We start from the raw sequence: 12287 nt of genomic DNA, 5'->3' as shown, positions 1-12287 counted from the left end.
CCCACCCGGAACAATGTATAAAGCTAAACAAACCGTTCACTGGGCACTTATCCGTACAAAAAACCCTATTGATTTACCTGTTTTTACAAGGAAATAAAATGTGAAAAAAATATTTCTACATCCCATGGCCTTTCCCAACCATTTAAATTTTTTTCTTACAGGTCTAACGCTTCCGAAAAACCAATACAACGCCCACCCGGAACAATATATAAAGCTAAACGAACCGTTCACTGGGTACATATCCGTACGAAAATCCCTATTGATTTTCCTGTTTTTATAAGGAAGTAAAATGTGAAAAAAATATTTCTACATCCCATGGCCTTTCCCAACCATTTAAATTTTTCTCTTACATGTCTAACACTTCCAAAAAACCAATACAACGCCCACCCGGAACAATATATAGAGCTAAACGAACCGTTCACTGGGTAATTATCCGTAGGAAAAGCCCTATTGATTTACCTGTTTTTAAAAGGAAATAAAATGTGAAAAAATATTTCTACATCCCATGGCCTTTCCCAACCATTTAAATTTTTCTCTTACAGGTCTAACACTTCTGAAAAACCAATACAACGCCCACCCGGAACAATATATAAAGCTAAACGAACCGTTCACTGGGTACTTATCCGTACGAAAAACCCTATTGATTTACCTGTTTTTACAAGGAAGTAAATGTGAAAAAAATATTTCTACATCCCATGGCCTTTCCCAACCATTTAAATTTTTCTCTTACAGGTCTAACACTTCCAAAAAACCAATACAACGCCCACCCGGAAAAATATATAAAGCTAAACGAACCGTTCACTGGGTACATATCCGTACGAAAATCCCTATTGATTTTCCTGTTTTTATAAGGAAGTAAAATGTGAAAAAAATATTTCTACATCCCATGGCCTTTCCCAACCATTTAAATTTTTCTCTTACATGTCTAACACTTCCAAAAAACCAATACAACGCCCACCCGGAACAATATATAGAGCTAAACGAACCGTTCACTGGGTAATTATCCGTAGGAAAATCCCTATTGATTTACCTGTTTTTAAAAGGAAATAAAATGTGAAAAAATATTTCTACATCCCATGGCCTTTCCCAACCATTTAAATTTTTCTCTTACAGGTCTAACACTTCTGAAAAACCAATACAACGCCCACCCGGAACAATATATAAAGCTAAACGAACCGTTCACTGGGTACTTATCCGTACGAAAAACCCTATTGATTTACCTGTATTACAAGGAAATAAAATGTGAAAAAAATATTTCTACATCCCATGGCCTTTCCCAACCATTTAAATTTTTCTCTTACAGGTCTAACACTTCCGAAAAACCAAAACAACGCCCACCCGGAACAATATATAAAGCTAAACGAACGGTTCACAGGGTACTTATCCGTATGAAAATCCCTATCGATTTTCCTGTTTTTACAAGGAAGTAAAATGTGAAAAAAATATTTCTACATCCCATGGCCTTTCCCAACCATTTAAATTTTTCTCTTACAGGTCTAACACTTCCGAAAAAACAATACAACGCCCACCCGGAACAATGTATAAAGCTAAACAAACCGTTCACTGGGCACTTATCCGTACAAAAAACCCTATTGATTTACCTGTTTTTACAAGGAAATAAAATGTGAAAAAAATATTTCTACATCCCATGGCCTTTCCCAACCATTTAAATTTTTTTCTTACAGGTCTAACGCTTCCGAAAAACCAATACAACGCCCACCCGGAACAATATATAAAGCTAAACGAACCGTTCACTGGGTACATATCCGTACGAAAATCCCTATTGATTTTCCTGTTTTTATAAGGAAGTAAAATGTGAAAAAAATATTTCTACATCCCATGGCCTTTCCCAACCATTTAAATTTTTCTCTTACATGTCTAACACTTCCAAAAAACCAATACAACGCCCACCCGGAACAATATATAGAGCTAAACGAACTGTTCACTGGGTAATAATCCGTAGGAAAATCCCTATTGATTTACCTGTTTTTAAAAGGAAATAAAATGTGAAAAAATATTTCTACATCCCATGGCCTTTCCCAACCATTTAAATTTTTCTCTTACAGGTCTAACACTTCTGAAAAACCAATACAACGCCCACCCGGAACAATATATAAAGCTAAACGAACCGTTCACTGGGTACTTATCCGTACGAAAAACCCTATTGATTTACCTGTTTTTACAAGGAAGTAAATGTGAAAAAAATATTTCTACATCCCATGGCCTTTCCCAACCATTTAAATTTTTCTCTTACAGGTCTAACACTTCCAAAAAACCAATACAACGCCCACCCGGAAAAATATATAAAGCTAAACGAACCGTTCACTGGGTACTTATCCGTACGAAAATCCCTATCGATCTTCCTGTTTTTACAAGGAAGTAAAATGTGAAAAAAATATTTCTACATCCCATGGCCTTTCCCAACCATTTAAATTTTTCTCTTACAGGTCTAACACTTCCGAAAAAACAATACAACGCCCACCCGGAACAATGTATAAAGCTAAACAAACCGTTCACTGGGCACTTATCCGTACAAAAAACCCTATTGATTTACCTGTTTTTACAAGGAAATAAAATGTGAAAAAAATATTTCTACATCCCATGGCCTTTCCCAACCATTTAAATTTTTTTCTTACAGGTCTAACGCTTCCGAAAAACCAATACAACGCCCACCCGGAACAATATATAAAGCTAAACGAACCGTTCACTGGGTACATATCCGTACGAAAATCCCTATTGATTTTCCTGTTTTTATAAGGAAGTAAAATGTGAAAAAAATATTTCTACATCCCATGGCCTTTCCCAACCATTTAAATTTTTCTCTTACATGTCTAACACTTCCAAAAAACCAATACAACGCCCACCCGGAACAATATATAAAGCTAAACGAACCGTTCACTGGGTACTTATCCGTACGAAAAACCCTATTGATTTACCTGTTCTTACAAGGAAGTATAAATGAAAAAAATATTTCTACATCCCATGGCCTTTCCCAACCATTTAAATTTTTCTCTTACAGGTCCAACACTTCCGAAAAACCAAAACAACGCCCACCCGGAACAATATATAAAGCTAAACGAACCGTTCACTGGGCACTTATCCGTACGAAAAACCCTATTGATTTACCTGTATTACAAGGAAATAAAATGTGAAAAAAATATTTCTACATCCCATGGCCTTTCCCAACCATTTAAATTTTTCTCTTACAGGTCTAACACTTCCGAAAAACCAAAACAACGCCCACCCGGAACAATATATAAAGCTAAACGAACGGTTCACAGGGTACTTATCCGTATGAAAATCCCTATCGATTTTCCTGTTTTTACAAGGAAGTAAAATGTGAAAAAAATATTTCTACATCCCATGGCCTTTCCCAACCATTTAAATTTTTCTCTTACAGGTCTAACACTTCCGAAAAAACAATACAACGCCCACCCGGAACAATGTATAAAGCTAAACAAACCGTTCACTGGGCACTTATCCGTACAAAAAACCCTATTGATTTACCTGTTTTTACAAGGAAATAAAATGTGAAAAAAATATTTCTACATCCCATGGCCTTTCCCAACCATTTAAATTTTTTTCTTACAGGTCTAACGCTTCCGAAAAACCAATACAACGCCCACCCGGAACAATATATAAAGCTAAACGAACCGTTCACTGGGTACATATCCGTACGAAAATCCCTATTGATTTTCCTGATTTTATAAGGAAGTAAAATGTGAAAAAAATATTTCTACATCCCATGGCCTTTCCCAACCATTTAAATTTTTCTCTTACATGTCTAACACTTCCAAAAAAACCAATACAACGCCCACCCGGAAAAATATATAGAGCTAAACGAACCGTTCACTGGGTAATTATCCGTAGGAAAATCCCTATTGATTTACCTGTTTTTAAAAGGAAATAAAATGTGAAAAAATATTTCTACATCCCATGGCCTTTCCCAACCATTTAAATTTTTCTCTTACAGGTCTAACACTTCTGAAAAACCAATACAACGCCCACCCGGAACAATATATAAAGCTAAACGAACCGTTCACTGGGTACTTATCCATACGAAAAACCCTATTGATTTACCTGTTTTTACAAGGAAGTAAATGTGAAAAAAATATTTCTACATCCCATGGCTTTTCCCAACCATTTAAATTTTTCTCTTACAGGTCTAACACTTCCAAAAAACCAATACAACGCCCACCCGGAAAAATATATAAAGCTAAACGAACCGTTCACTGGGTACTTATCCGTACGAAAATCCCTATTGATTTACCTGTTTTTAAAAGGAAATAAAATGTGAAAAAAATATTTCTACATCCCATGGCCTTTCCCAACCATTTAAATTTTTCTCTTACAGGTCTAACACTTCTGAAAAACCAATACAACGCCCACCCGGAACAATATATAAAGCTAAACGAACCGTTCACTGGGTACTTATCCGTACGAAAAACCCTATTGATTTACCTGTTTTTACAAGGAAGTAAATGTGAAAAAAATATTTCTACATCCCATGGCCTTTCCCAAGCATTTAAATTTTTCTCTTACAGGTCTAACACTTCCGAAAAACCAATACAACGCCCACCCGGAACAATATATAAAGCTAAACGAACCGTTCACTGGGTACTTATCCGTACGAAAAACCCTATTGATTTACCTGTTTTTACAAGGAAGTATATGTGAAAAAAATATTTCTACATCCCATGGCCTTTCCCAAGCATTTAAATTTTTCTCTTACAGGTCTAACACTTCCGAAAAACCAAAACAACGCCCACCCGGAACAATATATAAAGCTAAACGAACCGTTCACTGGGCACTTATCCGTACGAAAAACCCTATTGATTTACCTGTATTACAAGGAAATACAATGTGAAAAAAATATTTCTACATCCCATGGCCTTTCCCAACCATTTAAATTTTTCTCTTACAGGTCTAACACTTCCGAAAAACCAAAACAACGCCCACCCGGAACAATATATAAAGCTAAACGAACGGTTCACTGGGTACTTATCCGTACGAAAATCCCTATTGATTTTCCTGTTTTTACAAGGAAGTAAAATGTGAAAAAAATATTTCTACATCCCATGGCCTTTCCCAACCATTTAAATTTTTCTCTTACAGGTCTAACACTTCCGAAAAAACAATACAACGCCCACCCGGAACAATATATAAAGCTAAACGAACGGTTCACTGGGTACTTATCCGTACGAAACACCCTATTGATTTACCTGTTTTTACAAGGAAGTAAATGTGAAAAAAATATTTCTACATCCCATGGCCTTTCCCAACCATTTAAATTTTTCTCTTACAGGTCTAACACTTCTGAAAAACCAATACAACGCCCACCCGGAACAATATATAAAGCTAAACGAACCGTTCACTGGGTACTTATCCGTACGAAAAACCCTATTGATTTACCTGTTTTTACAAGGAAGTAAATGTGAAAAAAATATTTCTACATCCCATGGCCTTTCCCAACCATTTAAATTTTTCTCTTACAGGTCTAACACTTCCGAAAAACCAATACAACGCCCACCCGGAACAATATATAAAGCTAAACGAACCGTTCACTGGGTACTTATCCGTACGAAAAACCCTATTGATTTACCTGTTTTTACAAGGAAGTAAATGTGAAAAAAATATTTCTACATCCCATGGCCTTTCCCAACCATTTAAATTTTTCTCTTACAGGTCTAACACTTCCGAAAAACCAATACAACGCCCACCCGGAACAATATATAAAGCTAAACGAACCTTTCACTGGGTACTTATCCGTACGAAAAACCCTATTGATTTACCTGTTTTTACAAGGAAGTAAATGTGAAAAAAATATTTCTACATCCCATGGCCTTTCCCAACCATTTAAATTTTTCTCTTACAGGTCTAACACTTCCGAAAAACCAATACAACGCCCACCCGGAACAATATATAAAGCTAAACGAACCGTTCACTGGGTACTTATCCGTACGAAAAACCCTATAGATTTACCTGTTCTTACAAGGAAGTATAAGTGAAAAAAATATTTCTACATCCCATGGCCTTTCCCAACCATTTAAATTTTTCTCTTACAGGTCCAACACTTCCGAAAAACCAAAACAACGCCCACCCGGAACAATATATAAAGCTAAACGAACCGTTCACTGGGCACTTATCCGTACGAAAAACCCTATTGATTTACCTGTATTACAAGGAAATAAAATGTGAAAAAAATATTTCTACATCCCATGGCCTTTCCCAACCATTTAAATTTTTCTCTTACAGGTCTAACACTTCCGAAAAACCAAAACAACGCCCACCCGGAACAATATATAAAGCTAAACGAACGGTTCACAGGGTACTTATCCGTATGAAAATCCCTATCGATTTTCCTGTTTTTACAAGGAAGTAAAATGTGAAAAAAATATTTCTACATCCCATGGCCTTTCCCAACCATTTAAATTTTTCTCTTACAGGTCTAACACTTCCGAAAAAACAATACAACGCCCACCCGGAACAATGTATAAAGCTAAACAAATCGTTCACTGGGCACTTATCCGTACAAAAAACCCTATTGATTTACCTGTTTTTACAAGGAAATAAAATGTGAAAAAAATATTTCTACATCCCATGGCCTTTCCCAACCATTTAAATTTTTTTCTTACAGGTCTAACGCTTCCGAAAAACCAATACAACGCCTACCCGGAACAATATATAAAGCTAAACGAACCGTTCACTGGGTACATATCCGTACGAAAATCCCTATTGATTTTCCTGTTTTTATAAGGAAGTAAAATGTGAAAAAAATATTTCTACATCCCATGGCCTTTCCCAACCATTTAAATTTTTCTCTTACATGTCTAACACTTCCAAAAAACCAATACAACGCCCACCCGGAACAATATATAGAGCTAAACGAACCGTTCACTGGGTAATTATCCGTAGGAAAATCCCTATTGATTTACCTGTTTTTACAAGGAAATAAAATGTGAAAAAATGTTTCTACATCCCATGGCCTTTCCCAACCATTTAAATTTTTCTCTTACAGGTCTAACACTTCTGAAAAACCAATACAACGCCCACCCGGAACAATATATAAAGCTAAACGAACCGTTCACTGGGTACTTATCCGTACGAAAAACCCTATTGATTTACCTGTATTACAAGGAAATAAAATGTGAAAAAAATATTTCTACATCCCATGGCCTTTCCCAACCATTTAAATATTTCTCTTACAGGTCTAACACTTCCGAAAAACCAAAACAACGCCCACCCGGAACAATATATAAAGCTAAACGAACGGTTCACAGGGTACTTATCCGTATGAAAATCCCTATCGATTTTCCTGTTTTTACAAGGAAGTAAAATGTGAAAAAAATATTTCTACATCCCATGGCCTTTCCCAACCATTTAAATTTTTCTCTTACAGGTCTAACACTTCCGAAAAAACAATACAACGCCCACCCGGAACAATGTATAAAGCTAAACAAACCGTTCACTGGGCACTTATCCGTACAAAAAACCCTATTGATTTACCTGTTTTTACAAGGAAATAAAATGTGAAAAAAATATTTCTACATCCCATGGCCTTTCCCAACCATTTAAATTTTTTTCTTACAGGTCTAACGCTTCCGAAAAACCAATACAACGCCCACCCGGAACAATATATAAAGCTAAACGAACCGTTCACTGGGTACATATCCGTACGAAAATCCCTATTGATTTTCCTGTTTTTATAAGGAAGTAAAATGTGAAAAAAATATTTCTACATCCCATGGCCTTTCCCAACCATTTAAATTTTTCTCTTACATGTCTAACACTTCCAAAAAACCAATACAACGCCCACCCGGAACAATATATAGAGCTAAACGAACCGTTCACTGGGTAATTATACGTAGGAAAATCCCTATTGATTTACCTGTTTTTAAAAGGAAATAAAATGTGAAAAAATATTTCTACATCCCATGGCCTTTCCCAACCATTTAAATTTTTCTCTTACAGGTCTAACACTTCTGAAAAACCAATACAACGCCCACCCGGAACAATATATAAAGCTAAACGAACCATTCACTGGGTACTTATTCGTACGAAAAACCCTATTGATTTACCTGTTTTTACAAGGAAGTAAATGTGAAAAAAATATTTCTACATCCCATGGCCTTTCCCAACCATTTAAATTTTTCTCTTACAGGTCTAACACTTCCAAAAAACCAATACAACGCCCACCCGGAAAAATATATAAAGCTAAACGAACCGTTCACTGGGTACTTATCCGTACGAAAATCCCTATTGATTTACCTGTTTTTAAAAGGAAATAAAATGTGAAAAAAATATTTCTACATCCCATGGCCTTTCCCAACCATTTAAATTTTTCTCTTACAGGTCTAACACTTCTGAAAACCCAATACAACGCCCACCCGGAACAATATATAAAGCTAAACGAACCGTTGACTGGGTACTTATCCGTACGAAAAACCCTATTGATTTACCTGTTTTTACAAGGAAGTAAATGTGAAAAAAATATTTCTACATCCCATGGCCTTTCCCAAGCATTTAAATTTTTCTCTTACACGTCTAACACTTCCGAAAAACCAATACAACGCCCACCCGGAACAATATATAAAGCTAAACGAACCGTTCACTGGGTACTTATCCGTACGAAAAACCCTATTGATTTACCTGTTTTTACAAGGAAGTATATGTGAAAAAAATATTTCTACATCCCATGGCCTTTCCCAACCATTTAAATTTTTCTCTTACAGGTCTAACACTTCCGAAAAACCAAAACAACGCCCACCCGGAACAATATATAAAGCTAAACGAACCGTTCACTGGGCACTTATCCGTACGAAAAACCCTATTGATTTACCTGTATTACAAGGAAATAAAATGTGAAAAAAATATTTCTACATCCCATGGCCTTTCCCAACCATTTAAATTTTTCTCTTACAGGTCTAACACTTCCGAAAAAACAATACAACGCCCACCCGGAACAATATATAAAGCTAAACGAACGGTTCACTGGGTACTTATCCGTACGAAACACCCTATTGATTTACCTGTTTTTACAAGGAAGTAAATGTGAAAAAAATATTTCTACATCCCATGGCCTTTCCCAACCATTTAAATTTTTCTCTTACAGGTCTAACACTTCTGAAAAACCAATACAACGCCCACCCGGAACAATATATAAAGCTAAACGAACCGTTCACTGGGTACTTATCCGTACGAAAAACCCTATTGATTTACCTGTTTTTACAAGGAAGTAAATGTGAAAAAAATATTTCTACATCCCATGGCCTTTCCCAACCATTTAAATTTTTCTCTTACAGGTCTAACACTTCCGAAAAACCAATACAACGCCCACCCGGAACAATATATAAAGCTAAACGAACCGTTCACTGGGTACTTATCCGTACGAAAAACCCTATTGATTTACCTGTTTTTACAAGGAAGTAAATGTGAAAAAAATATTTCTACATCCCATGGCCTTTCCCAACCATTTAAATTTTTCTCTTACAGGTCTAACACTTCCGAAAAACCAATACAACGCCCACCCGGAACAATATATAAAGCTAAACGAACCGTTCACTGGGTACTTATCCGTACGAAAAACCCTATTGATTTACCTGTTTTTACAAGGAAGTAAATGTGAAAAAAATATTTCTACATCCCATGGCCTTTCCCAACCATTTAAATTTTTCTCTTACAGGTCTAACACTTCCGAAAAACCAATACAACGCCCACCCGGAACAATATATAAAGCTAAACGAACCGTTCACTGGGTACTTATCCGTACGAAAAACCCTATTGATTTACCTGTTTTTACAAGGAAGTAAATGTGAAAAAAATATTTCTACATCCCATGGCCTTTCCCAACCATTTAAATTTTTCTCTTACAGGTCTAACACTTCCGAAAAACCAATACAACGCCCACCCGGAACAATATATAAAGCTAAACGAACCTTTCACTGTGTACTTATCCGTACGAAAAACCCTATTGATTTACCTGTTTTTACAAGGAAGTAAATGTGAAAAAAATATTTCTACATCCCATGGCCTTTCCCAACCTTTTAAATTTTTCTCTTACAGGTCTAACACTTCCGAAAAACCAAAACAACGCCCACCTGGAACAATATATAAAGCTAAACGAACGGTTCACTGGGTACTTATCCGTATGAAAATCCCTATCGATTTTCCTGTTTTTAAAAGGAAATAAAATGTGAAAAAAATATTTCTACATCCCATGGCCTTTCCCAACCATTTAAATTTTTCTCTTACAGGTCTAACACTTCTGAAAACCCAATACAACGCCCACCCGGAACAATATATAAAGCTAAACGAACCGTTGACTGGGTACTTATCCGTACGAAAAACCCTATTGATTTACCTGTTTTTACAAGGAAGTAAATGTGAAAAAAATATTTCTACATCCCATGGCCTTTCCCAAGCATTTAAATTTTTCTCTTACACGTCTAACACTTCCGAAAAACCAATACAACGCCCACCCGGAACAATATATAAAGCTAAACGAACCGTTCACTGGGTACTTATCCGTACGAAAAACCCTATTGATTTACCTGTTTTTACAAGGAAGTATATGTGAAAAAAATATTTCTACATCCCATGGCCTTTCCCAACCATTTAAATTTTTCTCTTACAGGTCTAACACTTCCGAAAAACCAAAACAACGCCCACCCGGAACAATATATAAAGCTAAACGAACCGTTCACTGGGCACTTATCCGTACGAAAAACCCTATTGATTTACCTGTATTACAAGGAAATAAAATGTGAAAAAAATATTTCTACATCCCATGGCCTTTCCCAACCATTTAAATTTTTCTCTTACAGGTCTAACACTTCCGAAAAAACAATACAACGCCCACCCGGAACAATATATAAAGCTAAACGAACGGTTCACTGGGTACTTATCCGTACGAAACACCCTATTGATTTACCTGTTTTTACAAGGAAGTAAATGTGAAAAAAATATTTCTACATCCCATGGCCTTTCCCAACCATTTAAATTTTTCTCTTACAGGTCTAACACTTCTGAAAAACCAATACAACGCCCACCCGGAACAATATATAAAGCTAAACGAACCGTTCACTGGGTACTTATCCGTACGAAAAACCCTATTGATTTACCTGTTTTTACAAGGAAGTAAATGTGAAAAAAATATTTCTACATCCCATGGCCTTTCCCAACCATTTAAATTTTTCTCTTACAGGTCTAACACTTCTGAAAAACCAATACAACGCCCACCCGGAACAATATATAAAGCTAAACGAACCGTTCACTGGGTACTTATTCGTACGAAAAACCCTATTGATTTACCTGTTTTTACAAGGAAGTAAATGTGAAAAAAATATTTCTACATCCCATGGCCTTTCCCAACCATTTAAATTTTTCTCTTACAGGTCTAACACTTCCAAAAAACCAATACAACGCCCACCCGGAAAAATATATAAAGCTAAACGAACCGTTCACTGGGTACTTATCCGTACGAAAATCCCTATTGATTTACCTGTTTTTAAAAGGAAATAAAATGTGAAAAAAATATTTCTACATCCCATGGCCTTTCCCAACCATTTAAATTTTTCTCTTACAGGTCTAACACTTCTGAAAACCCAATACAACGCCCACCCGGAACAATATATAAAGCTAAACGAACCGTTGACTGGGTACTTATCCGTACGAAAAACCCTATTGATTTACCTGTTTTTACAAGGAAGTAAATGTGAAAAAAATATTTCTACATCCCATGGCCTTTCCCAACCATTTAAATTTTTCTCTTACACGTCTAACACTTCCGAAAAACCAAAACAACGCCCACCCGGAACAATATATAAAGCTAAACGAACCGTTCACTGGGCACTTATCCGTACGAAAAACCCTATTGATTTACCTGTTTTTACAAGGAAGTATATGTGAAAAAAATATTTCTACATCCCATGGCCTTTCCCAACCATTTAAATTTTTCTCTTACAGGTCTAACACTTCCGAAAAACCAATACAACGCCCACCCGGAACAATATATAAAGCTAAACGAACCGTTCACTGGGCACTTATCCGTACGAAAAACCCTATTGATTTACCTGTATTACAAGGAAATAAAATGTGAAAAAAATATTTCTACATCCCATGGCCTTTCCCAACCATTTAAATTTTTCTCTTACAGGTCTAACACTTCCGAAAAAACAATACAACGCCCACCCGGAACAATATATAAAGCTAAACGAACGGTTCACTGGGTACTTATCCGTACGAAAAACCCTATTGATTTACCTGTTTTTACAAGGAAGTAAATGTGA

Source organism: Paroedura picta, chromosome 11 (genome assembly GCF_049243985.1).
Source record: "Paroedura picta isolate Pp20150507F chromosome 11, Ppicta_v3.0, whole genome shotgun sequence".
Lineage (NCBI taxonomy): Eukaryota > Metazoa > Chordata > Lepidosauria > Squamata > Gekkonidae > Paroedura > Paroedura picta.
This window is presented reverse-complemented; position numbering follows the sequence as displayed.